Source organism: Bos indicus, chromosome 12 (genome assembly GCF_029378745.1).
Source record: "Bos indicus isolate NIAB-ARS_2022 breed Sahiwal x Tharparkar chromosome 12, NIAB-ARS_B.indTharparkar_mat_pri_1.0, whole genome shotgun sequence".
Lineage (NCBI taxonomy): Eukaryota > Metazoa > Chordata > Mammalia > Artiodactyla > Bovidae > Bos > Bos indicus.
The window spans coordinates 51,599,243-51,626,737 of NC_091771.1; the positions used below are offsets into that span (position 1 = coordinate 51,599,243).

Consider the following 27,495-nt stretch of genomic DNA (forward strand, 5'->3'; position numbering starts at 1 on the left):
CTGGAGGGAGAAGCCAGGATAATTCTCCTCATGTCACTTGACCTCCAATGTCCTCTTCAGAAATAAATGGCTGTGCTTCCTCAGAGAGTCCGTCCTAGCAAAGAGCCCCACTCTGATTCCACCTTCTTTCTGCTGGTCCCAGCCCATGGACTGCAATAGCACCATTCCTCACTGTTCTCCACCCTAAGGATGTAGTGGTTTCCTGCTCTTTCCAATTTCTGGGTCACCTCTCCAGCCCCTGTCTGGTTCTCAGCTCCTCTGTCACCTGCATAGACAACTGCCTACATTAAGTTTCATTCACTGGAAATATAAGAAGGTATTTTTTATCTGTTTTCCTATAGACCCTGATGATGCTCTTCAACACACACACACACACACACACACACACACACACACACACACACACACTGTCTCCCCCAGTACTGGGACCTCATCTTCAATTCCCAGACATGGACATGTACTCTGGGTAGGCACTTGCAGTTCCTGACTCCTTCTGATCCTTGAAGATACTTTAGTATCTTTCAGTTGAGACCTCCTTGCCCTCCTTTCCTTTCTTTCCTTGGCCAATGGCCTTCTTTGATGGGATTTAAGACAGACCAAGCAAATCTGATTTTTAAGAAAACAAACTGTAGGAACTGTCAGAGAAAGTCCAATTACTTCCTGTTTTAGCCTAGGTTCCCCTAAAAGCAGACTCTGAGACACAGGTGACTGTATAAGCAATTAATATGGGAATATGATCCCAAGGAACAGAGTAAGGGATGAGGGAATGAAACACAGATGATCTATTAGTTTTCTGTTACTGCTGTGTCTTAAAACAATGAAATTTATTATCTCACAGTCCTGAAGTCAGATGTCTGAAGTGGGTCTTACAGGCTAAAAGCAAGGTGCTGACAGTGCTGGTTTATTTTGGAGCTTCTGAAAGCAGAATCCATTCCCTTGGGTTTTTTATTTTGTTTTATTTTTTTCAGATTCTACTTAGATGCTGCCCGTATTCCTTAGCTCCACAACCCCTTTTCCACAAAACTCCAGCCTCTTGTATCCATCATCATATCTTCTATTATCTCTAATTCTACTGCCTCCTTCTTTTTTATTTTTTATTTTTACTTTTGGCTGCACCATGCACCATGCAGGATCTTAGCTCCCCAACCAGAGACTGAATCCATGCCCCTGCAGTGGAAGCACAGTCTTAACACTGGACCACCAGGGAAGTCCCCTACTGCCTCCTTCTTACAAAGTCTCTTTTGATTACATTTGGTCCATCCAGATAACTCATGATAACCTACTCACCTCAAAATCCTCAATGCATTCATATCTGAAAATTCCCTTATGCCATAAGATAACATATTTACAGGTTCCAGGGAAAGAACATGATTATCTTTGGGGTATCATTTTTCAACCTACCACAGATGCACTGGCCACTCCTATGTCAATTCATTCTGGTAGAACCTTCTAAGTAGTCATGAAATCCATCTCAAGCCACCCAGCTAGGAGAAGAAAGGAAGACAAAGTTCTCTGGCAGCTGCTGCTGCTGCTGCTACTGCTGTCGCTTCAGTCGTGTCCGACTCTGTGCAACCCCATAGATGGCAGCCCACCAGGCTCTGCCCTCTCTGGGATTTTCCAGGCAAGAACACTGGAGTGGGTTGCCATTTCCTTCTCCAATGCATGAAAGTGAAAAGTGAAAGCGAAATCACTCAGTCATGTCTGACTCTTAGCGACCCCATGGACTGCAGCTTACCAGGTTCCTCTGTCTATTGGATTTTCCAGGCAAGAGTACTGGAGTGGGGTGCCATTGCCTTCTCTGGAGGCATCCATCCCTTATTGATCAAGGTTGTGCCCTGGGTGAAAACTCCCCCATAAGTCCAGAAGCTACTGCATTAGTGCGAAGTGGGGTCCTACAATGTCCTACAATATTCACCACAGCTTCAGAAAAACCACAGCACAGGAAGCAAGAGGTTCAAGGTAAGATATAGTCAATTTTCACTTCCCAAAATAGACTGAAGCCTGAATGGCTAAAGTAAGAGGTGAAACTAAAGAATGTGAAAAGATTAATAATAGGCATCCAATTCACTTCCTTGCTCTCATGGCAATTTTAGCCAGTTTACTTCCCTTTCTTGGGCATCAGGCCACTCTTTCTTCCTTAGAACCCTTCTCTCAGGGCTTTAGGTAAAAAGGAAGCATCCCATGGCCACATCTCATGGGGGAGAAAAGCAGTCAAGAGTACAAACTCTTCAAAAGCCTAAAATGAAAGAATCAAAATATATCTCTAGTGACTATCACAAGGAAGTGACACAGAAAGAAACTCCCAAAGATTGCACTAAAGCACAAGAAAGGAAATCAAAGAAGTGTGGTTCCCTCTAGCTAGAGACAATTATTAGAGTTCAAACTCTTCTCAGAGAGAACCAGGGAGAGAGCATTTGTGTCCTGAACTGGCATATTTCTAAAATACTACCAAAGTGACAGAATCAGGAGGTAAACAAGATTTACGCCTTTGGGGTCATCCGTGTTCTCAATGACAATTCCCTTTAATGAACAAACATCCAGATTTCTTGCAAACCTTAGGGCTGACTTCATTCTTCTACCATCAGAAATGGGAGGAAAGTACTGGCTTGTGTATGGAGACTGGAGGTGCAGTGAATAGCAACATGGTCACACTGATAATCAAGAGTGTGAACTAAGACCATACTGTCTTGCTTATCAGATGAGCAAAGATCTGGAGGAGAAAATAAATATCGTTTTGAAGAAAGGATGAAATAATGAATATTCTAAAAATGCAAAGTATAAATTGATAGTTTTTTGAAAGGCAATCTGGCCTTATCTATCAAAATATAATGGGTGCTAGTCATGTGACTCGTAATTCTACTCCAGAAAAAATATCTAACAGAAATACATAAACAGATGAGCAAAAACGTATATTAAGGCGTGCTTATTACAACATTGTTTTGAATAGCAAACCATTTGAGAAGCTATCTTAGAAAAAAAAAAAGAATGAGTTAGTTCTTTATGTACTGATGTGAAGGGGTTCATAATCTATAAAGAGAAATAAGCAATTTGCAAAACACAAAGTGTTACAATCCAGTTTATATATATATATATATATATATATATATGTATAAAATATTTGCACTTGTGAAAACTTAGGTAGGACTTCACTATAATGTCACATCCTTAATATGTTAAAGGACAAACACTGTTTATATTGTCCCTATCATAGCCAACATCAAGTTCACGGAAAAGAAGCCGTGAGAGCTACTTCCTGTCTTTCAGAAAAACTCTTTTGCTTCTCAGAAGAATGGTAAAATGGGTGATCAAGATGAGAATAATGAATATGAGCTCTGTGTTAATGAGAGTGCTAATATCAATAAGAAAAGAAAATCTACTCTCTTGAACAAAAAATTGTATATAATCAAATGTTAGATGTGCCCAAGGGTGTTTACATTTTGTTGCTATTCTTTTCAGAGTTACTCAAATTCTTAAAGATAAAAAAAATTTTGTTTTAAAATTCCAAACTCTACAGTTTCAACTCCTTTTTCTTTTGAAATAATTTATTAAGTGACTTTTTAAAAAGCCAGACAGACTTCCTAAAGAAGAAAATAACAGCAGAACAAGTTTATATATGTTCATAAAAATCCAAAAAGTCTGAAGACTTCAGGCTAACATGGCAGATGGAATGTGAACATAACTCCCTTGCAAAACCCACTAAAATAAGAGAAGATATCAAATCAAGATTTAAACCCACCCCTGCAGTATCAAGTTTTATATAAGTTACATCTGAGGGTGTATTTATTTTCATTTTACTTTTAGGAAGATTTATTATATCTATTCAATATTTCTTCATATTGATATGTCTTTTTATCATCAACTTTATGGCTGTGATAGTAAATAATATGTTAATTGCTTTTATATACTATTAAATAACTTAGGCACAAAAGGCATGAAAATTAATGTTAAGCATTTATGTACTTTTGAAGTTTAATAAAAATTAATAATGCATTCGGAAAGAAGATTCACAAGGACTAAGAGAACATAAGAGATAGTAGTGAAAAAGCAGTGTTGGGACATCCCTGGTGGCCCGGGGTTAAGACTGTGTGCTCCCAGAGCGGGGCACAGGTCAGGGAAGTAGATCCCACAGGCTGCAACTGTGAGTGCGAATGCTGCAACTAAAGATCTTACATACTGCAACTAAGACCCGGCACAGCCAAATACACACATACATTGAAATATTTTAATAAACACATTAATGAGCGGTGTCAAGACATTTTGGAAGATGGAAAAGTATTCAAGTTACCAAAAGCTGAACAAGTGCTCCCAATGAGCACTGGAAAGGGAGGAAGAAGGGAATGAAGCAAGTGACTTCATTTCACAGAAACCCAGAGACTCAGGCACTGGCAGGGGAATAGTTGTCTCAAAAGCTGGGCAGAGAACCACACACAGAAGGAGTGTCTGAAAGCCTGCTACACTCCAGGTCCCCTTCCTCATCTGTCACCTCCAGACAACAGCTGCTGATCAGAGCTCAGAAACACATGGCTGTCTTGTTTCTGCATCCACAAGATACTGAAACGCCTAGATGAGAGGCAGGGGTAAGATAGTTTCTGGAGGGAGAATGGCAGAAACTTGGGACTACCGCCTGCATCTTTGTAATCCTGGGGAAACTGCCACCATTCCAGTAGGAAGGAGGAGAAATCCAGGAAGGAGGAAAAGGCAGAGGAAAAGCTTGAGACCTTGTAAAGGAGAAAAACAAACCCTTCTCCAGGAGAATCAGAATTGAATTCCAAGACTGAGAAAGTAAAACTGTTTAATGGACATGATATGAGAGGATAGGCTGCCCCTTTGTAACTGGTTTTCCCTCAAAGCAGCACGCCACAGTTTTCAGAGCACTTTTTTTAAAATGACCATTGTCTGCCCTGGAAGAAAGGGAAAAAAAAAAGTTTAAGATGGCTGAAGATATCAAATTTAAATTCCAGACTTGTATCCACTAGAGTCAGCAGAAAACCCTGCCAATATAGACAGTTTATTTGGGAAATACTCAAAGCAGCAAAACTTAGAGAAAGTATGCAGAGATTTCTTGTCCTTGGAATGAGACAGAAAGAAATCCAGGGACATATTGTGGTGACCCACGACTTCAATCAGCATGCACAAGCCCATGACATAGTGGTTAGGAAAGCATTCAGAACTACCCAGTGTGACAGGAGAAATATTGTTTCACATATGTGATTTCTATCCAAATCCACTCAGATCCAGAGAAGGGGATAAAGAAGTGTTCATTAACTCGGATTACAAAGGTCTAAGACCACTCCCAAGAAGGCCCACAACCTGAAAAGTTCAATGAATTTAACTCAACTTATTGGTGACAGTGAACTTTGGGTCACCATCCAGTCCCAACTGTATTAGCTATTTCTTGCTATGACACCTTTACATAAACACACCACAAATCTTAAGTGACTCACCATCTTAAACATTTATTTTGCTCACAAGTCTATGGGCCATTTGGATGACCCTTCTGCAATGGGACAGGCTCAGCTGATGATGGCTGGACTTGCTCATGGATCTGAGTCAGCTGGGGTCTGGCTGTCTATGGCTTCAGTATACAGCTGGGATATCTCCTATCCCATTCATGTAGTTCCTCTGTTCAGCAGGTTAGCCCAGCCTTGTTCTCATAAAGGAGGCTGGGGTCCAAGGGAGGGAGCAATAGCACCCGAGGCTTCTTGGGATCCAGGCTTGGAATAAGCAGATCTTGATATCGGCTGCATTTTATTGGCCAAAGCAAGTCACAACATCAGCCGGATTCAAGAATGGGGAGGTAGAGCACTTCTTTATAGGAGATGCTAAGATTTCACATTGCAAGGAGCATGGATACAGGGAGGGGTCATCAATGAAGGCCATTAGGACAGCTAATCTACCACACTAGCAACTGATGTAAGAGAATTAGTTTTGTGAGTAAATCAAAGGAACTTGGTTAAAGACAATGTGATATCCTGGCACAGCAACAACAAAATCATATTGGTGAGAAAACTACTGAAATCTGAATGAAGTCTGTATTTTAGGAAAGAGTAATAATCTCCTAGTTCTGAAAAATTCATCATGATTGTAAGATGTCAGCAAGAGGAGAAGCCAGGCAAAGGACATATGGGAATTATACCGTCTTTGCAATTTTTCTGTAAAACTAAAATTAATTTAAAATAAGGAAGCTTGTTTGGGGGCTTCCCTGGGTCTCAGCGGTAAAGAATCTGCCAACGCCTGGCAATGCAGGAGACACGAGTTTGATCCCTGAACTGGGAAGATCCCATGGGCCATGAATCTAAATTCATGCAGCACAACTATTGACCCTGTGCTTTAGAGCCTGTGCTCTGCAACATGAGAAGTCAACGCGATGAGAAGCCCACACACCGCAAGAGAGTAGTCCTCGCTTACCGCAGCTAAAGAAAACTAGCCCTCGCCCCGGCCCATGGAGCAACAAAGACCCAGCACAACCAAAAATAAATAAAGAAAATTATTAAATAATAATAAACGAAGTTCAGTTATAAAAAGGAAGGGAGGGACGTTATAAAAAGAACCTGGAACCTAAACCATGTCAGTGTGCAGCACCCTTACCTGGATGCATCTTTGAGAGTCACGGTGAATGCTCTTAACCCATATTCAGAAACCTCGGTGCTCTGGGAAAATTTGACAGTTGGGGTAGGGGAGCAGGCAATGAAAAGCCAGAGCAGGTGGTTTGGCCAGGGCCACATCTCTGCAGACCTCCCAGGCGACAGCTACACTGAGCCTCAGGCTTCGGCAGGGGAGGTTTCAAGCTCAGCGGGGCCAGTGGTTGTGCCAGGATCCTTTCTCAGTATGATGGATGGGGTGGTGACCCCACTGGCACTGGTGGTTACAGCACACGGCACACGGCCATGGGGCTGCAGCGCTTAGGGAGTCTCTTTCCTTCCCTTTTCAAACAAATGAACTCCAGACTGTACCGTGGCCTCCTGACTTTGTGGGAGGGACAAATTGTGATCTTCTTTGCCATGCTGTAGCTCTGAGTCTAACACAGAGTCTCAGTGAGACACATAAACACACAATTACGGCACAATGGTTGTACTTGGTTGTTCAGAGCAACCCATCCATGTGGGCATTGAAATTGGGCAAGGGAGAGGCACATGAGTGGAAGACTGTGATTTCACCATTTTAAAGCAACTTCCATGAGGATAAACCCCATCTCATTATCCCAGCCTGTTCCAAGAACAGGGACCAAGAGGGAAACAGATAAATACATTGCTAAGAAACAGGAACTCTAAGTGGGCTAATCAGGCCTTCTCCATCACATTTGAGACACGGTCTCTGGGAAAAGAAGAGTCTTCTTTCTATGGTGCTAGAAAGTGAAACGGTCAATTGCTCAGTCATCTCTGACTGCTAGAAGCAGTTATAAAAATATACACTGAAGCTAAAGACTACCAAAGAGAAGAGCCAAGATATGGAGAGAAAAAAAAAAAACTCATCGTTTAAGGTAGTTTAGGTCCCAGGATGCAGCCAACCCTGAGGTCAGAGACACCTCTTGGGTTTCCATACTTCTAACCATAGTCTAGTTTGAGTTGGGTTTCTCTAACTTGCACCCACAAGAATTCTGCCTAAAATAGCAATCAGTAGTGGGAAGTGGGGTGTTGAAACTGACAGGCATTACAACATGAGTCTGGTTGAAAACAAGCAGGATGCTGGGCAGTGAGAGTGGCCTTTTGTTCCTGGGAAGGTGACAGTACTGGGTAAGTGGTAACAAAGCAGCCTGGCAGATTTTTCCTATCTGTGTTCTGGGACTCAATCTAGTTCACTTACTTGTGTCTGGGGAACCAACCATGACAAAGTTAAAGTGGGTTGACTGTGTTTTAATCTTGCTTCAGTGAGGTCCTAGACGTTTCAGGCCAAGCTCACCCTCTGATAGGAGAAGGGAAGGTCCACAGAGTCTCACCATTTCTTCTTCCAGCAATCTTTATGTGGACACAAGAACTTATTTTTCTATTTTGAAAGGAAATCATATGGGAAGGCAGGAAGAGCTAGAACACCGAGGAAACCAAATTTCCCCAGACCTCACCAAGTACTTCAGGCTATATGCTCCCACCTGAAATAGACTATGATGTCATCATTTTAAAGCAACTTCCAGGAGGATAAACCCCATCTCATTATCCCAGCCTATTCCAAGAACAGGGACCAAGAGGGAAACAGGTAAAGACATTGCTAAGAAATAGGAACTCCAAGTGGGCTAATCAGGAACTCTGAAAGCAGGTTGGATTCAAGGATCAGGCTGTGGTATGACTGTGTCTTAGTTGCTAGCCTATTGGATTTCCAGACATTGAATAGGCTGACCTCCATCTGAGATTTTAAGGAAGTGTTATTTCCAGAGACTCAGCAAGCCCTGCAAACAGGCTTGTGATTGATTGCTCAACCCCTGAGGCTGTCCCCAGGCCCCGTCAAAACCTCTACCAGAAGTTCTCCAGCAGCTCTTCCTGAACTTTATGGGTAAGTTCAAGGCAAAGGTTCCAGGAAGTCATATTTTAGCCTGCCTCTGGCCCAAGCCCCAGTGCAGCATGATCAGTAGTGAGCCGAACGCTGCATTTTCATCTCCATCTGGCTTGTGTGTCGAACACACAATTGATTCTGAATCTGGAAAGGAAGAACGGTAAGTAAGCTTCTGCCTCAAACCCCAACACCGAGGAGCTGGTACTTTATCCCACACACTTTGGGAAACAGTAGGGACTTATCACCAGTTTTAAGCAGGCTTAAGGCAGATAAAACTTGTGGTGTGTTTTGTAAAGGTAACTATGGCAGCATGGTGGATTGGCAGGAAAAGGGTAATATTGGGGAAATGAACCAAAAAAATTAGCAAGCGATAGCAATAGGAAAACTTTTAAGGGCTTGAAGAGTTACAATGAGTTGGGGAAACACTGAGGGAGGCAGGAAGATGAAAAGCTAGCTGATGCAGGAAATGCAACAGAAGGAATGCATCCCGACCAGTAAAGGGAGCACCAAGGTGAAACTCTGTGGCCTGTAAATGGATACAAGTCACTCGCTTTGTTTTTGCTGGAGGGAAGGAAGAAACCGACAGCTGGAATTCTGTCTGCAACAGAAGGGAAGATTTTTAAACCCCTGTTTATTTTACACTTGAAAAGGATTCATCCTGAAAACTGCGCGGCGGTAAAGATGCTCTTAAGGGATTTTGGCAAGATGTACACAAAAGAAAGCCTCAGTTAGCTACTGAACTGTTGCCCCCTGGGACTTTCAACCATAGCAGGCACTCAGGAGTCTCCAGGTCCAAGGCACAAAGTTTGTGGTTAGATAATAAGGCTGAATGACATTCATTTTAGATCCCCTTTACCCTGGATGAGAGCATTGTGCTAAGCGATCCTCAAGGCCTCAGCAGACTATAGAAAACATGCAGACCAGAAAAAACTCACAACACACTTCCGTGATTTAGAAAGGCTCGAAGAGATGATTACTTGCCCAAGGGAGTTTAGCATCAGTCCTGTTTCGTCAACATCCCTTCTGTTAAACACTGCATTTCTCACTGCTGTGCCTTTCCTGCTTTGTCACAGCTTTATTTTAGTCCCTAAGTAATTCTACTAGGGGCACTGAATAAATACTCATCGGTCTCTGAGGCAAATGTAGATTCTGTTTGGCAGTTAGAGTTTGTTCATCTTGCAGGGTTTATGTGAGGTCTATCAAGTGGGCTGAGTGCTAGCTTAGATCCCGCCATATAGGAAGAAAATATGGCATCTATCCCCAACTACACAGAAAATTGTGGCTTTAGCTACAAAACTGTTTAGCAAAAAGACACTTTGCTATTACAAATATCTGGTAACCCTTCCCTGTTTTCACTCCCATCTGTACTTCCTTCCCCTTTGATGCTTCTCTAGAATTACATTTATCACAAGAATTCAGAAACTTAGTAGGTTACACTAAAAAAGAAAAAACTTAATGGTAATCAAAACACCACTCAAACATTCTTTGGCTGGCCCCGAGGTTATTATTCAACAGCATACTGCTTCTAACTCTTCACAAAGACTAAAAACTGTTTCTCATCATCAGTAAGAAGACTTAAGTTCTTTCCCAGAAACAGCTTAAAGTTCTTCCCCAACTTGGCCAGCTGCACTTGAATTCAGGGTTTCCGCCCTAGAAAGAATGTAGTTGTGTCCAAGTGGCATGAGTCACAGAATTCTAAGCAGGGGAGTTTTTATCTCTTTAAGAGGGGCAACGGTGAGTTGTTTTTTCTGGTGAAATAATGCTTAAAGTGGACTAGGACTCGAGCCGGCCCATCTCATAGCTTTTATCCATGCCTGGGAGATGTAAAAGGAAAAACTGATGAGAAAGAGAATATTTGAACTCTGGCTGTGGGCCAATCAACTTTGCAGATTTACCAAGTAATCTTAGCCAAGAGCAAAGGTTCTTGAGTGGCGGTATAGACGGTATGGCGGGCAACAGTCCATGGGGTCACAAAGAGTCGGACATGACTGTGTCTGAGTACAGCACATGGAAGATTAAGCCCCTCTGGGATGCCCATTAAGGGCTTGCTGGCTGTCTGTAGGGAGCCCTATAGTCTGCTGAGTCCTTAAGGATCACTTAGCACAGTGCTCTCATCAAGTCCTGCCACCCTATTTGCTGCTGAGAGCTCCAAAGACAGACTGCATCCCAGCTTCACCTTCTTTGGACTTTCATCTGGAGAGCTCCGTCATTGTTTCTGAGATTTGCAACAGTTCATCATGACTGGAACATCATTTACATAAAGATGAGTTTTTATTCATAGAAAGAAAAAGTTTTCGGATGGACTTATGATTATGTGACTCATGCAGGCTTTTTTTTTTTAATTGCTGAGGATGGATCCATTTAATTTTACCGAAAGTCTTCCATACAATATTTCGGATTTGAGAAAGATACAATAGATAATATCAGTTCTATTTGATAGAATCACATAACACGCATGCAGCAAACACCTACTAGAATGTGAGCTGCTCTGCTAGAAGCTTTGGGAAATAAAAAGCTGAGTAATGCATAGGCCCCACTCTCTGATAGCTCATAATCAAGAGGCAAGACAAAGCAAAGGCACATGTAACCACAATACAAAGTGGGCTGTGAAAAGCTTTTGGTTACTTTCCATAGACTAATGGAAACGCACTGAAGGACTGCATGCAGGACTGTAACTGCATTTTACAAAGATCACCTGGCCAGCAGAATGGAGAACAGATTTAAAGGGAAGAACTGAAGCAAAAAGCATTAGGAGTTATGGCAACAATTGAGGTACAATACAAAGGAGACTCAACCTAGCACATGGAATACAGAGGAAATGCATGAAAAGATTTTAAGCAGAAGAAATTAATAGGATGGAGTGGCAAAGGATCAACTGGTGAGGGATGCTGAGGGAATGTAAAAAGGAACAGCTAGGCTTCTGCCTTCAGCTGCTGGGTGGAAAGCAGTGTGTGCACTGTAGGAGAACACGGCAGAGTGAGAAGGACAATCAGGCCAGGCTGAGACGAAAGAGCCAGGGGAGCCCTAGGGAACCACACCACCCACGACAGAGTAGGTGCCTGCCGTAGCTTCACAGCAGACCCGGTCGGGAAGGCAGGCTCTGGGCCACGGATGCCAAGCACAGAGTTGGACTTTAATTCAGCGAGCTGGGGAGAGGCTTGAAAGCAGGAGAAAAACAAGATTGAAGCAGTTCTCCTCTAAAACTAACCTAATCAACAAAGAGACAAAGATTCCAAAAGGTGAAGCGGTATGAAGACACCTAGTTAGTGTCAGAGACAAATTAAAAGGCAAGTCTTTGGACTCCTGGTCCAGTCTGTGCAAAGACAAGGAACCCTGCCTGCTTCTCAGAATTCTATGTCCTCCTCTAGAATAGCATTGAAGCATGTATATTACCATATGTGAAATAGATGACCAGCCCAAGCTCAGTGCATGAAACAGGGCACTCAAAGCCAGTGCACTGGGACAACCAGAGGAATGAAATGGGGAGGGAGGTGGGAGAGGGGTTCGGGGCAGGGGGGACACATGTACACCCGTGGCTGATTCATGTCAATGTATGGTAAAAACCACCACAATATTGTAAAGTAATTAGCCTCCAATTATAATTAATAAATATGTTTTTAAATATATAAGAAATACCAAGTAAGAAAAAAAAGAAGTCCTTCTCCCTTAATCTATCCCAGCCATGATATTTAGCTTGGACTAGAACATTTGGCACATTAAGAAAATGAATGGCTACTTCCACTATTTTTCGGTAACAACCAAAGAGCCCAGTCCAGTGTTCTAATAAAAAAAAAAAACTTAAAAATACTGGTGATTATAAATGCAGATAGTGGCAATGCTCTTTAAGACTCTTTCAAAGTCTAGTGGGAATAAAAAGGGTAGAAAGACACTTTAAAAAACACTTTAAAAATAATAAAATGGCTTCCAAACACACATTAGTATAGTTGCTGTCGTTCAACCATCAAGTTGTGTCCAGCTCTCTGCAGCCTCATAGACAGCAGCACGCCAGGCTTCCCTGTCCTTCACCATCTCCTGGAGTTTGCTCCAACTTATGTCCATTGAGTCAGGGATGCCATCCAACCCTCTCATCCTCTGCTGCCCCCTTCTCCTTTTACCTGCAATCTTTCCCAGCATCAGGGTCTTTTCCAATGAGTCAGCTCTTCACATCAAGTGGCCATAGTTCCCAATTGCAGCAAAACTGTTTGGGAAGAAGAAGTTCCTATTACCCAGGAAATAAAGATTGAGGAGGAGGGCAGAATGAGAGGTGAGTGGACTGTCATTAACTTCATGTGTCTTAAATAAGCACTCTGATGAACAAAAACAATCACGAAATCTCAATACACCAACTTCTAGTCAGCGGATGTGTTTCAGGCACACGTGAGATTGCGTGCACGCATGCACTCACAGTTCATCTAGAACTTGAGGGGAAACATTGGAAATCCAACAGCCAAGGTCAGGCTGAAGCAGTGGACGTTCCAGTGGACTTCCCAGAGCTATTATTTTCATGACATAAAATGCTGTGCATTTGTTCTCCCTTTTTATTAAGGCCTTTGGGTATATTTATTTTTTATGGTTGTTATTATTTGCTAAAGTGAATTTAAGAGAGAAATTCCATGAGAACAAAAGGATGAGTTTTTTAAACAAATACTTTGTAATATAACTTTACCTCAACAGCTCTCTTTACCATGTTTATTCATGAGCAGGCAGTGAATTTTAAATCTGCTCCTTCTGTAATCCATCTCCTGAGAAGAATGAAAGTTGAGCTTGATGAGAGAGAAGGCTCACAGGAGAAAATTTCTTACTCGGTGCTAGGCAATCATCCTAGTTGAGAACAGATTATGGGAAAGAGGAGCCATAAAAAATATCATGATCAAAGTAGTCTATGGGAAAGGAAAAAGAAAGAAGCAGAGTGATAAAAGAAAATAAAAGCAAGATGATTAGAACCCACAAAAATCGATTCTTTTACATGTACTGATCCTTTTCTCCATTGCTTCACCTAATATTATCAGTTTCATAGTACTGTCTGGATTATATCAAAAGTGTTGGCCCACTGCAACATCAAATTTGGGAGCCATGTGGTCAATCCCATCAGCAGCAAAGCAATTAATTATATACAACTACTTCAAGGGTGGCTCAGGCAGTAGAGAATCTGCTTGCAATGCAAGAGACCTGGGTTCAATCCCTGGGTTGGGAAGATCCCCTGGAGAAGGGAATAGCAACCCACTGTAGTTTTCCTGCCTGGAGAATTTCATGGACAGAGGAGCCTGATGGGCTACAGTCCATGGGATCACAAAGAGTCAGACACAACTGAGCAACTGACGCTTTCACTTTCACACTCCCAAATAAACAAATGCTGATTCAGAGAAGGGATGTAGACAGAAGTAATGGATGACAATAGAAAGAAGTGGGGAGGAATGGGGGCAGGGGGGAAATCACTCAGAAGCACAAGACGTGATTCCTTATGAAAGAAAATGCATGTTTAAATTTTATATTTAAAAAAGAAATGAACAGTAAATCTCAAAAATGTTATTACTACAGCTATTCAAAACTAAAATTAAACAGATATGATGCACACTGAAACTAAATATTAATATATTCAAAAAAGAGAAAATGGGGAATATAAACTAAATCCACAGATGATCTCAATAATGTACTGACTCAAAAGACTGTAAATCTAGATGAACACTTAAAGGCAATTTATTCAAGAATGGAAAAAAAGAAAGTGAAAATGTCAGCCACTTCGTTGTGTCCGACTCTTTGAGATCCATGGACTATAGCCCACCAGGCTCCTCTGTCCATGGGACTGACTCTCCAGGCAAGAATATTGGAGTGGGTAGCCATTCCCTTCTCAGGGGATCTTCCTGACTTGGGACTCCTGCATAGCAGGCAGATTCTTTACAGTCTCAAACCTAAAGGAAAGGTTATTTATTTACATGACAGAATTATCTGAGAGCTTATGAATACCACTGATCATGTTTTATAAGTGAGACCAATGTATTTAACAGAAAAATAAAAGATTTGTGCACTTAGTGTGTCAAATGAATTGCTAAAAAATTTTTTTAAAGGACTTGGTCTAGGATCACTAAAAATATTACAAGAAATTATCTACCATAACTCCTTCTTTCTTGGTTTTTCTATAAATAGTAATTTTACATTGGAAAACTTGGGGAGTACTTACCATTGAATCATAGATCTGGAAATAATCTCAAGAAGTTGTCTAAAAACCTACATTCTTCCGGACAGTAATGATTTCAAACTAGGCTAACTTATTCCTATTTAAACTTTTCTAACAAGGCTCAGAAAAGGAGATGCTACAATCAGCCTTGAAAATGCCCATTGGTCAATTCCCAAGAACCTCAGAAGACTGTTTTTAACTCTATCATGGAACAACAAAAATAACCAAGTTTCAGAAAAGACATTTTTCCTAAATATGATTGTCTTTGGGGTAGTATGTTGCTTTCTTCTTATGACTAAAAAGTATAAACTAAATTAATTTAGTCTATTTTGCTAAAATTAAAAAAAAAATTATTTAGGTTTAGAGCCTAGGCAGTCCAAGGAAGAGCCTGGGAAAGACCCAGACAAGCAACAATCTAGCTCCAAGGAGACCCCATGTCCACGATGGGCAAACTATATGACATGACTGGCCCACTGGGTGAATCACAACAGCGTATCTATGTCTGGAAATGACAATGCAGAAGTAATCAACTTTTGCGCACTAGTTGTGGTTGGAATCTTCAGTCCTAGCCTTGGAAAAGGCCCTCCACATCCCCCCTTCCTTGTAACAAAAATGAAAAGCTAAGACAAATTTTCCTCCCTTCTTAATCAACGTCCCTAATTTCAGCTTGGAGCCTGTACAAAAGCAAAGTGTTGGTACCTTGTGGAAGTCACAGCCTCAACAACAACAGTGTCCCTTTCTGGATCCTGCCCATCTCCTTTCACACTATGCCTCTTAGCCCTTTTTCTCAGCTTGCCACCCTAGAGAAACCCACAAAAATATCTAAAAATACAGAGGAAAAGCTCCCACTTCTGCAAAACATGGGCAGTATCACAACCACAAATCACACATCCGAGAGCCAACCTGCAGGCACTGTGCAATCTGGACTGAGTCAGTTAGCTGCGTACGTGCGCAGTTTCTCAGATGTTAGGTGAGATAAAGGCATCCCCTACAGTAAGTGAAGGTCACAGCCAGTAATCTTTGAACTGAAACCATGTGTTCTTGACATGAAAACAGATGATGAGAGAGGCAGGGAATGGTCCCGGACAGTCATAGAGCAATATCACAAAACTGGAGAAAGGAAAAGGAGCTCAGAGTGAAAGCATGTCACCTTACCTTTTCTATGGGATGATCCAGCCTCTTACCCAAGGGAAGTAGGCAGAAGTGAAGCAGCGTAGAGGGAGGAGAGGAAAGAGTGATGGGCAGAGAACAGTGAGCCTGTGATTCAAATGACTGCTGTTCACTATACTATTCTCTATATAGGGAAAAAACACAGGAAAATTGTGTCCCTAGGCAAAAAGGGAGTGTCAACTTTGGGAAGGGAGAAAGTCTCCAAGACAAGAAACCCTAAGGCGGTCAGCAGGTATCCATGACTTACTGCACCACTGCTACCCATTCAGTGTTACCCCCAACACCCATTCTCTACATACACACAAACACGCACATACGAACTAGGGCCAGGAGTAAGGTGAGGCAAGTAAGGAGCCCAGGGAGACCCTGAAAGTCTGTTGCTCTTGAATTTTGCACCCCAGGCACTTTGCTTGTCTCACCTTAACCCCAGTTCTGACACACAAATGCATCAGTGTGTCAGGAAACCACTAGCTCTATTCAATTATGAGGAGTGAGTAGGGGAAAGAAAGATAATGAAGATAAGAGACAAACAGCTCTCCTTGGCCTCATAGAAAAGACAAAGTCATCATAACAGTACAAAGAAGAGCTTGTTAAATTATAGAAGAATATCATATCCAAGAAAGCAGAGCTCAGAAAATAAATGGAAGTGGAAAACAACATTTGAGTGGTAGATGCTACACAAGAAGAAATTAAGAAAATGGAATAAGAACAACTGAAAATATCCTCAGGGACATAATAAGTAGTCTTGAGAAAATTAAACAAAATGAGATAGAAAAGAGGAATAATATACTTAAAATGTCTAGAAAAAGTGATACATAGGGAAGCTAGATTTAAAAATGAACATACACATAATTGTTGTGAAGACAGAACAGAAAAATGGAATAGAAGAAAATGTACAAAGATATCCTATAAAAATAAATAAATTTCCTTGAACTAGATCCTTCCAGGTACAAATTATTAGAGTAAAACCTGCAGTTGTAAAAACATTATCAGTATGATCAATGGCAGTATACATCCTGGAAAAGTACCTCGCTGCCATTAAAAATTAACAAACATTGTTTAAATCTAGGCATAAAAAGCAAGTAACTAATCAGATAGATCCCAAATTTTTCCACAAAATTTCTCAATTTCAGATAATATTTATAGTCTTGAGAGTCAGTTTGGGTAAGAACTTGGAAACTCTATAACCCATAAGACCTAAAAGGAAAGAAAAATGAAAAACTGGGAATTCCCTGGCAGTCCAATGGTTAGGACTTGCCACATTCACTGCCTTGGGCCCAGGTTTGATGCCTGGTCAGGGAACTAAGACCCCACAAGTTGCTCCCCCCCCAAAAATTTTAATTTAATTTAAAGATTTTTTAAATATTGAAAGGTAAGATCCAGTCAACATAAAAATGAACAAAAATAAATTACTTTGGAAAGAACAGACAGGTGGTAAACATCGAATCAGTGTGTACATCAGATCAGATCAGATCAGATCAGTCGCTCAGTCGTGTCCAACTCTTTGCGACCCCATGAATCGCAGCACGCCAGGCCTCCCTGTCCCTCTCCAACTCCTGGAGTTCACTCAGACTCACGTCCATCAAGTCAGTGATGCTATCCAGCCATCTCATCCTCTGTCGTCCCCTTCTCCTCTTGCCCCCAATCCCTCCCAGCATCATAGAACTATGCATAAACGTAAATCTCAAAAATCTTGAAAATAGAAAAATTATAATATGAATAATTTTCAAAACTGGCATCCAGGTGAAAGCTGGAGGGGGAAAGTGTGCTAATTTTCTAATATTCAGAGCAAGGAGTCAATAGATACTATCCAAAATTTAAATCTGTAGTTTTTAAAAAAACGACTACATTCTCTGTATCCTCTTAGCAAGATACCTTGAGAACCAATTTGCCTTACAGTGAAAATTTATCTGAACTTCAGCAATACTTCATTTAATTCTGTTTCTTCTTTTTTTTGGCTAAATTATTAACAAGATAAAATTTAATGCATATCACTTTCAAGTAGCATATGGAGAATAACTCCATTTTTTATAAGTATTTATATCTCTATGTATCTATCTTTCTAATATATACAGAAAGGTGTCTGAAATAACCATAAGTTATTTCTGGTAGGTAATTGAAGATATTTATAATCATTGCAGTTTTATACTTTTCAGCATTGTGTGATATTTTATGGTGAGCAAGTATGATTTTTTTTTTAAAGATAATGTCAATATTTTTTATGTGACTTGTGGCTCTGTGGGTACAGAATCCATTGGCAATGCAGGAGACCTGGCTTCAATCCCTGGGTGGGGAAGATCCCCTGGAGGAGGTCATGACAATTCACTCCAGTATTCTTGCCTGGAGAATCCCCATGGATAGAAGAGCCTGGCAGGCTACCATCCATGGGGTTACAAAGAGTTGGACACGACTGAGCGACTAAGCACACAAAGAGAAAGAAACAGGAGGCGAGTGAGAAAAGAAGGGAGGGAGGTGTGGAAAGCAAGAAAATTTTCACCACATACACTCAAGCCAAGTGCCTTCTTTGAGGAAAACATGACTAAGCCACATTAAACAATTAGTGGGAAGAACACTTCACTTGGGATGGAGTCCAAGGCAGAACAGCAATAGTGATGGGCAGGAAGAGGGTGTAGTAACCAGAGTTCTGCTGTTACCCTCTCTCTATCAAGGAGCCCAGGATTGCTTGTCTGCTTATCTCTCTCTCCCAACAAATACAACCAATTGCACTTCTTCATTTTGCTCTGATAATAGGGGCCAATGGGAAACAATGCACCCTTGTGTTGTTCACCCCTCCCCTTGAAATATGCCCTTGGTTAGCCTGTTGCTGGGCATAATGCCTTAATATAAAGCGCAAATTCCAAAGGTGAGAAATTTGTCAAATCAGTGCTAGGCAGTGGCAGGGACTTCGTCAGGAGAATTTCAGTTGAATTAAGCTTCTCAGGCTAGCACTTATCAACTGTTTGTCTATACCATCCTACCAGAAACAAAACTCTTTAACTCACAGTGGGAACTTTTGATGGTGAGATTCTGACATGAGGACATTTGTGACTTTTCCTCCATTCGGAAATATTACTCCACACCTGAGCAGTTCAGGAGAGGATGAGTTGCAGGAATGGGATAAGCTCATGACTGGAAAGGATCCAGGATAAGGTATGTAGAGATGGAGTGAAGTATCTACTGCACACATTGTATAGTGATTTCTTTTTAAGATGGAAATTTAACATTCGTTTTGAAGGTCACTCTTGGCCTATTCAAGAGATAACTGTTTGACTCTTCATGCTTAAATGGCTTTCTACATCTCTGCCTGCGCTGGCTGTGGATCTTGGCAGGCTGGAAATTGCTCTGGGGTTGTGGGAGGGACACTCAATGACTGGGGGAGAGGAGTAGATGGATAAATACTCTGCAATAAGAGGATTCGGAGATGTGTTCCACAATCCTTCAGAAGCTCCCCAGAAGCACTGAGATCCAATTCCACATAGTCCAGTTCACTCATGACCACACTTTTCACTGGTTTTCCTTCCTTCTTTGTCTCACAGCCCCACCATCTCACAGTGCTTTCTGGCACCTCATGCCGAAGAAACTACTGGTGTTCAATCCCTTATTACAGGTACAGTTTTTTGGCAGAAATCATCTATGTTAATCATCTCAGGTTGCCATAACAAAATAGCATGGACTGAGTGACTTAAACAACAGATGTGTATTTTCTCACAGTACTGGAAGCTAGAAGTCCAAGATCATGGTGTTGCGAAGGTTGGTTCTAGTGATGCGTCTCCTCCTGGTTTGTAGATGGCCATCTTCTTGCCATGTCCTCACATGGCCTCTCCTCTGTGTACTGGCAGAGAGAAGAGATCTCATATCACCTCCTCTTCTTACAAGGATACCAGACCTATTAGATTAATCTCTACCCTTATGATTCATTTAATCCTTATGACCTTCTCAGAGGCTCTGTCTCCAAATACAGTCATGTTGGGAGTTGAAGCTTCAACATTTGAATTGGTAGAAGGAGAAGACACAATTCAGTACATTAAGACATCCTGAGATGGGACTTTCCAGGAGGGAGACATCAATTCCAAGATGCTTCTGCAGGGACTCTCCATCACAAGTGTGAGAGCTGCTTAACCTGAGTCAAGAGAAGGATGGGTAAGTTGTCTCCTTGTCCAACTATAGGCTTAACCAGGTTTCAACAGATGTTACCATCAGAAGCTGCAGGTGAAGTTTCAGAATGGCAGGACATCATGACCTGGAGGTTTCAGCTCTTGCCATCTTAGTTGAGATGAGTAGCAACCGAGTAGTGGCAGTAGGGAGTGTAGGATGTCAATATACTCTCACAAAAGGGAGGAGCTGACAATTTCTCAAAAGAAATCTCACAGCCTTGAAAGTCAAGTTATAGAAACCTTACACTTGACTCCAAACCCCAGATACCCAATAAATGAAAGACATAGTTTAAAAAATTACTTATGGCCCTTATATATGTTTTCCTAAGTGACAGAACCACAGTTTCCTCCTTTGCAAAACAGCAATAATAATGCTGAATTGCAGGGTTGTGATGAATAAATGAGATCGAACATGTAAGGTGTTTAGCCTAGTGTGTGGCACTCCATAAGTATGACTTCCCTTTCCCTTTCCACAAATACGAGCATCCTTCCTTCATCCCAGGAAACTGGGACATATACTGGTCTCTGGCTTCACTCCAGGACATTAGTCACTTATTTTACTATTGTCATGAGGAGTTTTTAAAAACCACCTCTCGGTTCTTGTGTTTCCAATCGAATGATGTTAAATGAAAACAAAATCTCTTTTTCTTGGATTCCTTAAGCCTTCTGGTTTCTACCAATGTAAAATTCTGGATGCAAATCTATCTTTAACTGATTTTTTTTAAAAATCAAGCTTACTTTAAGTATGTTATCACTATGGTTTATCCACCAGGTTCCTAGATTGAAACAAGGAATATCACAAGTGCCTACTTCTAGAGCTTGGAGGTTGGCAGTAGACCAGATAATACATCTTTCAACAAAGGAGAGTTCTATTTCATAGGAAAGAAGAGATAAAGTTATTTCCATTGCTTCTTCTCTTACTTATTCAATATGCTTTGTCTCTGTAAGTCAAGTTCCTTTTCAAGTTCTAGTTCTTTGATCTGTAAGCATCCAAAGAACATCTCTTTTTCTTCCTCTCCCATTTCTGTGTTTCAAATTCTCATCCTACATTGATTCCACTCCTTTCCTCTCAGTACATCTATGTATTTCTCATACCACTTCTCTCACTCTCCCAAGCTTACACTTGCCATTTTTTTTCTTCCTATTAGCTACAACAAAACCATCACAGGAAAGGATGTCTATGATGCCTTGTGACAGAACAATGAAAGCCTCCAAGACAGTCAGGTCCTCAGACAACACACAGGTCCCAACTGATGTTCACACCATGCTCAGGGCTTACTGAGAGGGTCTATAGCTTTTAGGGGCTTCCCTGGTGGCTCAGGGGTAAAGAATCTGCCTGCAGTGAGGGAGAGATGGGTTTGATCCCTGGGTCAGAAGATCCCCTGGAGAACGAAATGGCCACACACTCCAGTATTCTTGCCTGGAGAATTCCATGGACAGAGGAGCCTGGTGGGGTCCATGGGGTCGGAAAGAGTCAGACACAGCTGAACAACTAACACGAACTAACTATAGCTTTTATAAGTGTTCTTTGACAACCTCCACAAAGGATTCCCAGGTGGCGCTAGTGGTAAAGAACCTGCCTGCCAATGCAGGAAACATAAGAGATGTGGGTTCAATCCCTGGGTAGGGAAGATCCCATGGAGAAAGAAATGGAAACCCACTCTGGTATTCTTGCCTGGAGAATCCTACAGAGGACCTGGTGGGCTAGTCCATAGGGTCACAAAGAGTCGGACATGACTAAAGCAACTTACCATGCACAAATGCTTTGACCTTCACCTTCTCAACTTCTCTAAAGTTAACAAGAGGAAAGCTCTTGTGATCCCAGTGGAAAAACAGGGCAAGTCTGGTGTCAATAAACAAATTCCCTTATGAGTTGACCAAACCAAATGTTCAGCCCCAACTTGCTGGGTGCTTCTCCCTGCTACCCGGTGTTCCAGTGCAGATTTGCAGACTTCCCTGTTGGCCACCCGGGACCTCAACCTCACAACTCACAGTACACAGGAGACAGGGGAACCCACAACAAGAAATGGGTTCACAGCCTTAAGCCATCGGAAACGCTCAGTGCAGACTACCATCAGCGATCTCAGTAACATCCTGCCTTTACGTCAACTAGCAACTTGGAACTCTCCCCATATCTCATGCACAGACCACAGACACCATCCCCCATGCTCTCACCCAGGAAAAGAACTCTGTTTGTCATTTTCCAGAAGTCTAGTTGCTCAACCTTTGCTGGACTATTTCTAGAAGGCAACAAACCCAACAAGCCTGAAGGAACAATGTGGACAGAGTTTGCTCCCTCTTTCACATCTCATTTTAATCTCTTCTTCTGCAAAATAAACAGTCCAAGGCCCTTCTCTCATTCCCTGTTTATGGATACTTCAGTCCCTTAGTTGCCCTGTTCTTATTACATTTGGGTATCAAAGCTAGTTTCACCAAGGGTGTTTACCATCATCACCAAGGGTGTTTACAATTCTAGTTAATATTATTGATAATGTTATTGACACAGTACTACAGATAATGTATTATTTATCACTTGTCTCTATAATGGGAGGCAAATGCCTGGGCCTTTAGGAGTGATTATTTACTTTCCTCATTACATACTGGAGCACATAGTAACCACCACTTAGCTGCTACTTTCTGATTTTTCTCGAATAGTTGGGGAAGGGGTTTTTAAAAAATCACATCCATTTTTCTTTCAAAATCAAAACATAGCTTCTAAAAGTCAAATTATTTCCCACGTATTTTTAAAAATTTAATATGATACCATTCCTGGAAAGAACCATCAACGAGAACTAAAGAGCAGTGAGATTTAATTCAATGAGGACTGGAGGGAAATGCATGTTAGAATATGTGGAAAATCTATGTGACACTGAAGAGTCGAGCTAAATATAGAAGCCAAATTTTTAAAAAATTCTGAGTTTGTGTCCATAAGCTAAAATGCTGCTAAATACGTCAATATTAAAGAAAGCAGCAAACCAAGGCCCACTGTCCTGCTTCCTATATGAAGTGGGCAAATATTAAGAAGACACTGGGAGGTCATTATACTTTAGAATCACTGCATAGCAGGCTGAGAATAGTGTAGCAGGGAAGGAGAAATGGAAGGCAAGAGGAGAAAGAAGGAAAAGAAGGATTAAATCTGTAACAGAATAAGCCAAGCCTACTTGCCTCTACAAATACCATTTCTGCCAAGAGAATAGAGGATGAGAATAGTGTTTCATCTTCAATAATCCATCTAACAACCTCTCATGTAGCTACTATAATGATTTATGCAGTAATTTGTAGAAACCATCCTTATCTGTATTATCTAACATGGATTTGAAAAAAGAACATCACGTATATACCCTGAAATAAGAAAACTTTAAGAGACAAGCACACATCCAAAGCTACTATTGAAGAGAGAGGAGTAAAAAGAAAGAATTGTTCTTTCCTGACATCAAAATGTGGCAGGTTTAAAACCAGGAGGAAGTTATCTATGGATTTGTGCTGTTTTGTTTTGTTTAGATGATAGAATCTGCTGAGAGACTTTTAGAAATGGAAAGAAAAGCTACAGCAGATGCAGCTGAGACAACATGAAGAGCTGTCTTTCCTGAATCCCAAACAGCAGCAGATAAAAAGCAGAGAGTAAACGAAAAGGTCATCTCACACTCGTGGCCTTCTGAGTTTGGGGTTTTCCTTTTTCCTTTGGCCACTACCTTGCCAGTCATTTCCATGTTGTTTTTCTTGTTTAATCAAGAAAAACAGGCAAGACAAAAGGGATTATTTTCCAGAAGCTCTGCTTGTTTAGCGTCATAGGAATTTGAGGTTGTTATCTAGTATATTTGGGATGATTCTTCAGGGGTAACAGCGAAGTCTACAGTGTTTATGAATTTATTTCCTAGTGTGATATTTCCACCACCTTTTACTCTTCCGGATGGGTTTCAACTGCATCTGTTTGCTTTTCCTGTTGCTTGTGAAAGTACACCTCGTGATCACTATCCACAGCTGCTTTGTATGAGCCTCAGAGAATTCTACGAGCAGGGAAATTTTAAAACATACGAGACCAGAGTTTTTCATAAAGTCTTATTAATCATATTTTGAAAGGGATAAACGTCTTGCCAAATTTGTCTGAATTTCTGGTCAAGTAAAAGGCAGGTCTTCAAACCATCAGACAAAATGTATTCAGTTTATATCTAGTGTGTCCAGAACTACACCCAGCTACCACATGGGATGTGGCACTTTTAAAATACAAGACATGGTCCTTGCTCTCCTACATGGTTTAAAGTTTAACTGAAACAATTTAGAGAGCAATGAAAAGGTAAAGCAGGAGGAAGAGAGGTCTCAGGAGGAACAGAAATGCCAGCAAGACCTTGAACTATTTAGGATTCGTGGAGAGGTAGAGAGAGGGGACTCCAGTCCAGGAATAGCAAGATTAAAGATATACAGGAGGGTTGCTTTGAGAATTTTCAGGAACACTGAGTAAGCCTGTGAGGAAGCAAGCAGAGAAAGCCAATTAACATGTTCAAAAAGTTTCGGTTATTTCATTTCAGTTATTTCCAGGAAGGGGACATTTTTATGCTCATTAGAGAATTAAATGCTTTGATTAATTGGGTTTTTATCCCCATTTAAGTTCTATTTCCTTTAATGCACCATATTTTTATTTTTTTGTAGTAAACTAAATACAGGACCTGAAATAGTGCTTCTTCACAACCAAAGTATGACCTCTTCCCTGAAGAAACCACGTGTTAGCAGCACATGTTCCTCCTACCACCAGCCCACCCTACTGCCAGCCTGGTGATAGCTGGGGGTGGAGGGAATAACAGCATGAGTGCCTTAGGACTGGGCTTGAATCTTCTGTTTTGGGGGTTTGGTGGGACTTGTTTGTTGGTATTTATACAGTGTTATACAGATAACATTCTATTAATTACTTAAGTTCAATTCCCCTGGAAATGGAAATGATATCAGAAACCCATACCTGGAGAGAAAGAATAATTATTTTGTTTGGCTTTGGTAACATCCATGAAAGAATCTCCTTCTTTCTCAAAGCAGTATATCTCAGAGGAGGCAGCCTATGTTTCTGTGTTCAATTAATATCCAGTAGATTACTGTGAAACTCTTGGTTCTGCTGTTTAATTTTAAAATTCCCCTTCAATTTCCCTCCTTCAATTGAACTGATGTTCAGGTAAAGCTATGAAACAATCCAAAGACAAATAAAAGGAAAGACAAACAGCAGTAAGTACCATTTGGTGGTATCTTTCCCATGTCAGATCTCTGCCAAGTGCTTTACCTGCATTATCTTATTTCATCTTTCCCACCACCCTATGAGATTGGCATTATAATCCCCATTCTATAAACAGGGAAACTGACAGGGTGGGTTGTTTCCAAAAGTCCCATTCTAGCGAGTGATAGAGCTAGGATTCAAGGCCTAGCTCCAAGAGGAGCCTGGTGTGCTGCAGTCTATGGATTCATGGCCTTAACCACCATGCAAATTTTAATATGGAATGTGGAAAAAGTGAAAGGGAAGAAGGGCTACAGAAGAGAACTGAAAGATGATACTGGGTGTCAAAATGACTGATCATTCTGAAGCAAGAAGGTAATTGAGGAAGTACTAGGATTAAAAACTTTAAGACTAATGAGAGATACAGAACTGATGAGCAATACCCGGATAGTTAATGTTTAGCCTCATCTATAAACACTCTGAACTGCTAAAATGCAAATTGAAACCACAGTGAGATACCACCTCACACCTGTCAAAATGGCTATTATCAAAAATACCACAAAAAACAAGTGTTGCCAAGGATGTAGAGAAAAGGAAAGCCTGTTAGTGGGAATGTAAATTGGTACAGTTACTAAGGAAAATGGTTTCCTTAGTATGGAGTTTACTCAAAAAATTAAAAATAGAACTACCATACAACTTAGCAATTTCACTCCTGAGTATTCATCCAAAGAAAGAGAAAATAGTAACTTGAAAAGATATAAACACCCCTATGTTTATTGCAACATTATTTACAATAGCAAGACATGGAAATAATCCAGGTATCAACTGAGGGATAAATGAATAAGGAAAATATGGCATATCCATATGGTGGAATATTATTCGGCCATAAAAAGGAGTGAAATCTTGCCATTTGCAACAACATGGATTGATACTAACAGTATTATGCTAAGTGAAATATGCCAAACAGAGAAAGACAAATACTGTATCAACTCACTAATATGTGGAATCTAACAAACCTGAACTCATAGAAACAGAGAGCACACTGGTGTCTGCCAGAAGCAATCTAGGGTGGGAGAAGTGGGTGAAGAAAGTCAAAAGGTACAAACTTAAAGTTACAAAACAATTAAGTCATGGGTATATATAATGTGCGTATGGTAATTGTAGTTAATAATTGTATATTTTAAAGTTGCTAAGAAAATAGATCTTAAAAGCTCTCATAAAAAGAAAAAAAATGTAATTATGTGAGATGAGGATGCGACAGAGAATGAGACGGTTAGATAGCATCACCAACTCAATGGACTTGAATCTAAGCAAACTCGGGGAATAGTAGAGGATGGAGGAGCCTGGTGTGCTGCAGTCTATAGAATTGCAAAGAGTTGGACACAACTTAGCAACTAAACAACAGCAACGTAAGGTGACATGCTAACCAGACTTATTGTGGAGATCATTATACATGTGGCAATGCATACAAATATTGAATCTTTGTAAAACTAATATATGAATTACATCTCAATAAAAAAGATAAACTGAGCTCCTAAATGCTCTATTTTAACCATAAATTATCTATGTGGGATCTGCTCCATATGAATATAGTCAAAATGAAAGAAGACCTTCTCAGAAAAGCCAAAAATGGCATCTATTTTTACACTTGGGTGGTAACTACCTCTTATGAGGAAGTAAGATCAACAGAAGAACCAAAGAATTTAGGAATAAGTTCTGTCAGCAATATCATGTTTATCTTCAAAGCACACTATCTGGAACATTTTGTCATTTTTTAGACCACCAGTGTTGAGAAGAGATTATTCAGAAGGATAATAATTTAAATGTAACAGGATGCTGTTTTGTAAGCTAGACCACCAGTTGGGTTGGACCAGCATGTGGATTTAGGCAACACTTCTGAGAGTACTTATGATCTTCCCTAAGACCCTAAAAAATGTATCTTTCACTGTCACAATCCTCAGAGACGTGCAAAACATGGAAAGGGCTCAAACTATGACAACGATGATATTCAGGTACATTAAAAATATGACTTCTGGAAATGTCCAGAGGAAACTAGATGGCAGGAAAGGACAGCCAAAGGAAACATTGTAAACAAGGAGAGAATGTGGGAGCAAATGAGAAGCCAAACAATACTTAAGTATCCAAAGCTAAAGTGCTGACTGGCCCAGAGCAAGCTGATACACTGACACTCACACTTTTCAGGAGTTGGGGATAAACATGTACACACTGCTGTATTTAAAATGGGTAACAGATAAGGACCTACTGAATGGCACAGGGCCTTCTGCTCAATGTTATATGGTAGCCTGGATCCCCTGGGA

At 40.8% G+C, this 27,495-nt stretch overlaps 2 long non-coding RNA genes across 6 annotated transcripts in view; one reads left to right on the plus strand and one right to left on the minus strand.

Annotated features, from left to right (window-relative positions):
* Positions 1–7,651, minus strand: part of LOC139186217 (uncharacterized) — a 259,129-nt gene extending 251,478 nt beyond the window's left edge. For all 3 annotated transcript variants that reach the window (XR_011569770.1, XR_011569769.1, XR_011569771.1), the window contains exon 1: positions 6,589–7,651. This is a non-coding gene — a long non-coding RNA (uncharacterized lncRNA). The remainder of the gene's footprint in view (positions 1–6,588) is intronic.
* Positions 7,652–8,397: 746 nt separating this feature from the next.
* LOC139186218 (uncharacterized) lies at positions 8,398–27,416 on the plus strand. 3 transcript variants are annotated; one of them, XR_011569772.1, is made up of 3 exons: positions 8,398–8,644; positions 18,811–19,969; positions 24,631–27,416. It is a non-coding gene; the product is annotated as an uncharacterized lncRNA (long non-coding RNA). The 3 variants fall into 3 exon arrangements; XR_011569773.1 differs by lacking the exon at positions 8,398–8,644 and having other exon boundaries at positions 14,875–19,436; positions 19,791–19,969; XR_011569774.1 differs by lacking the exon at positions 8,398–8,644 and having other exon boundaries at positions 14,875–18,979; positions 19,366–19,969.
* Positions 27,417–27,495: the final 79 nt, after the last annotated feature.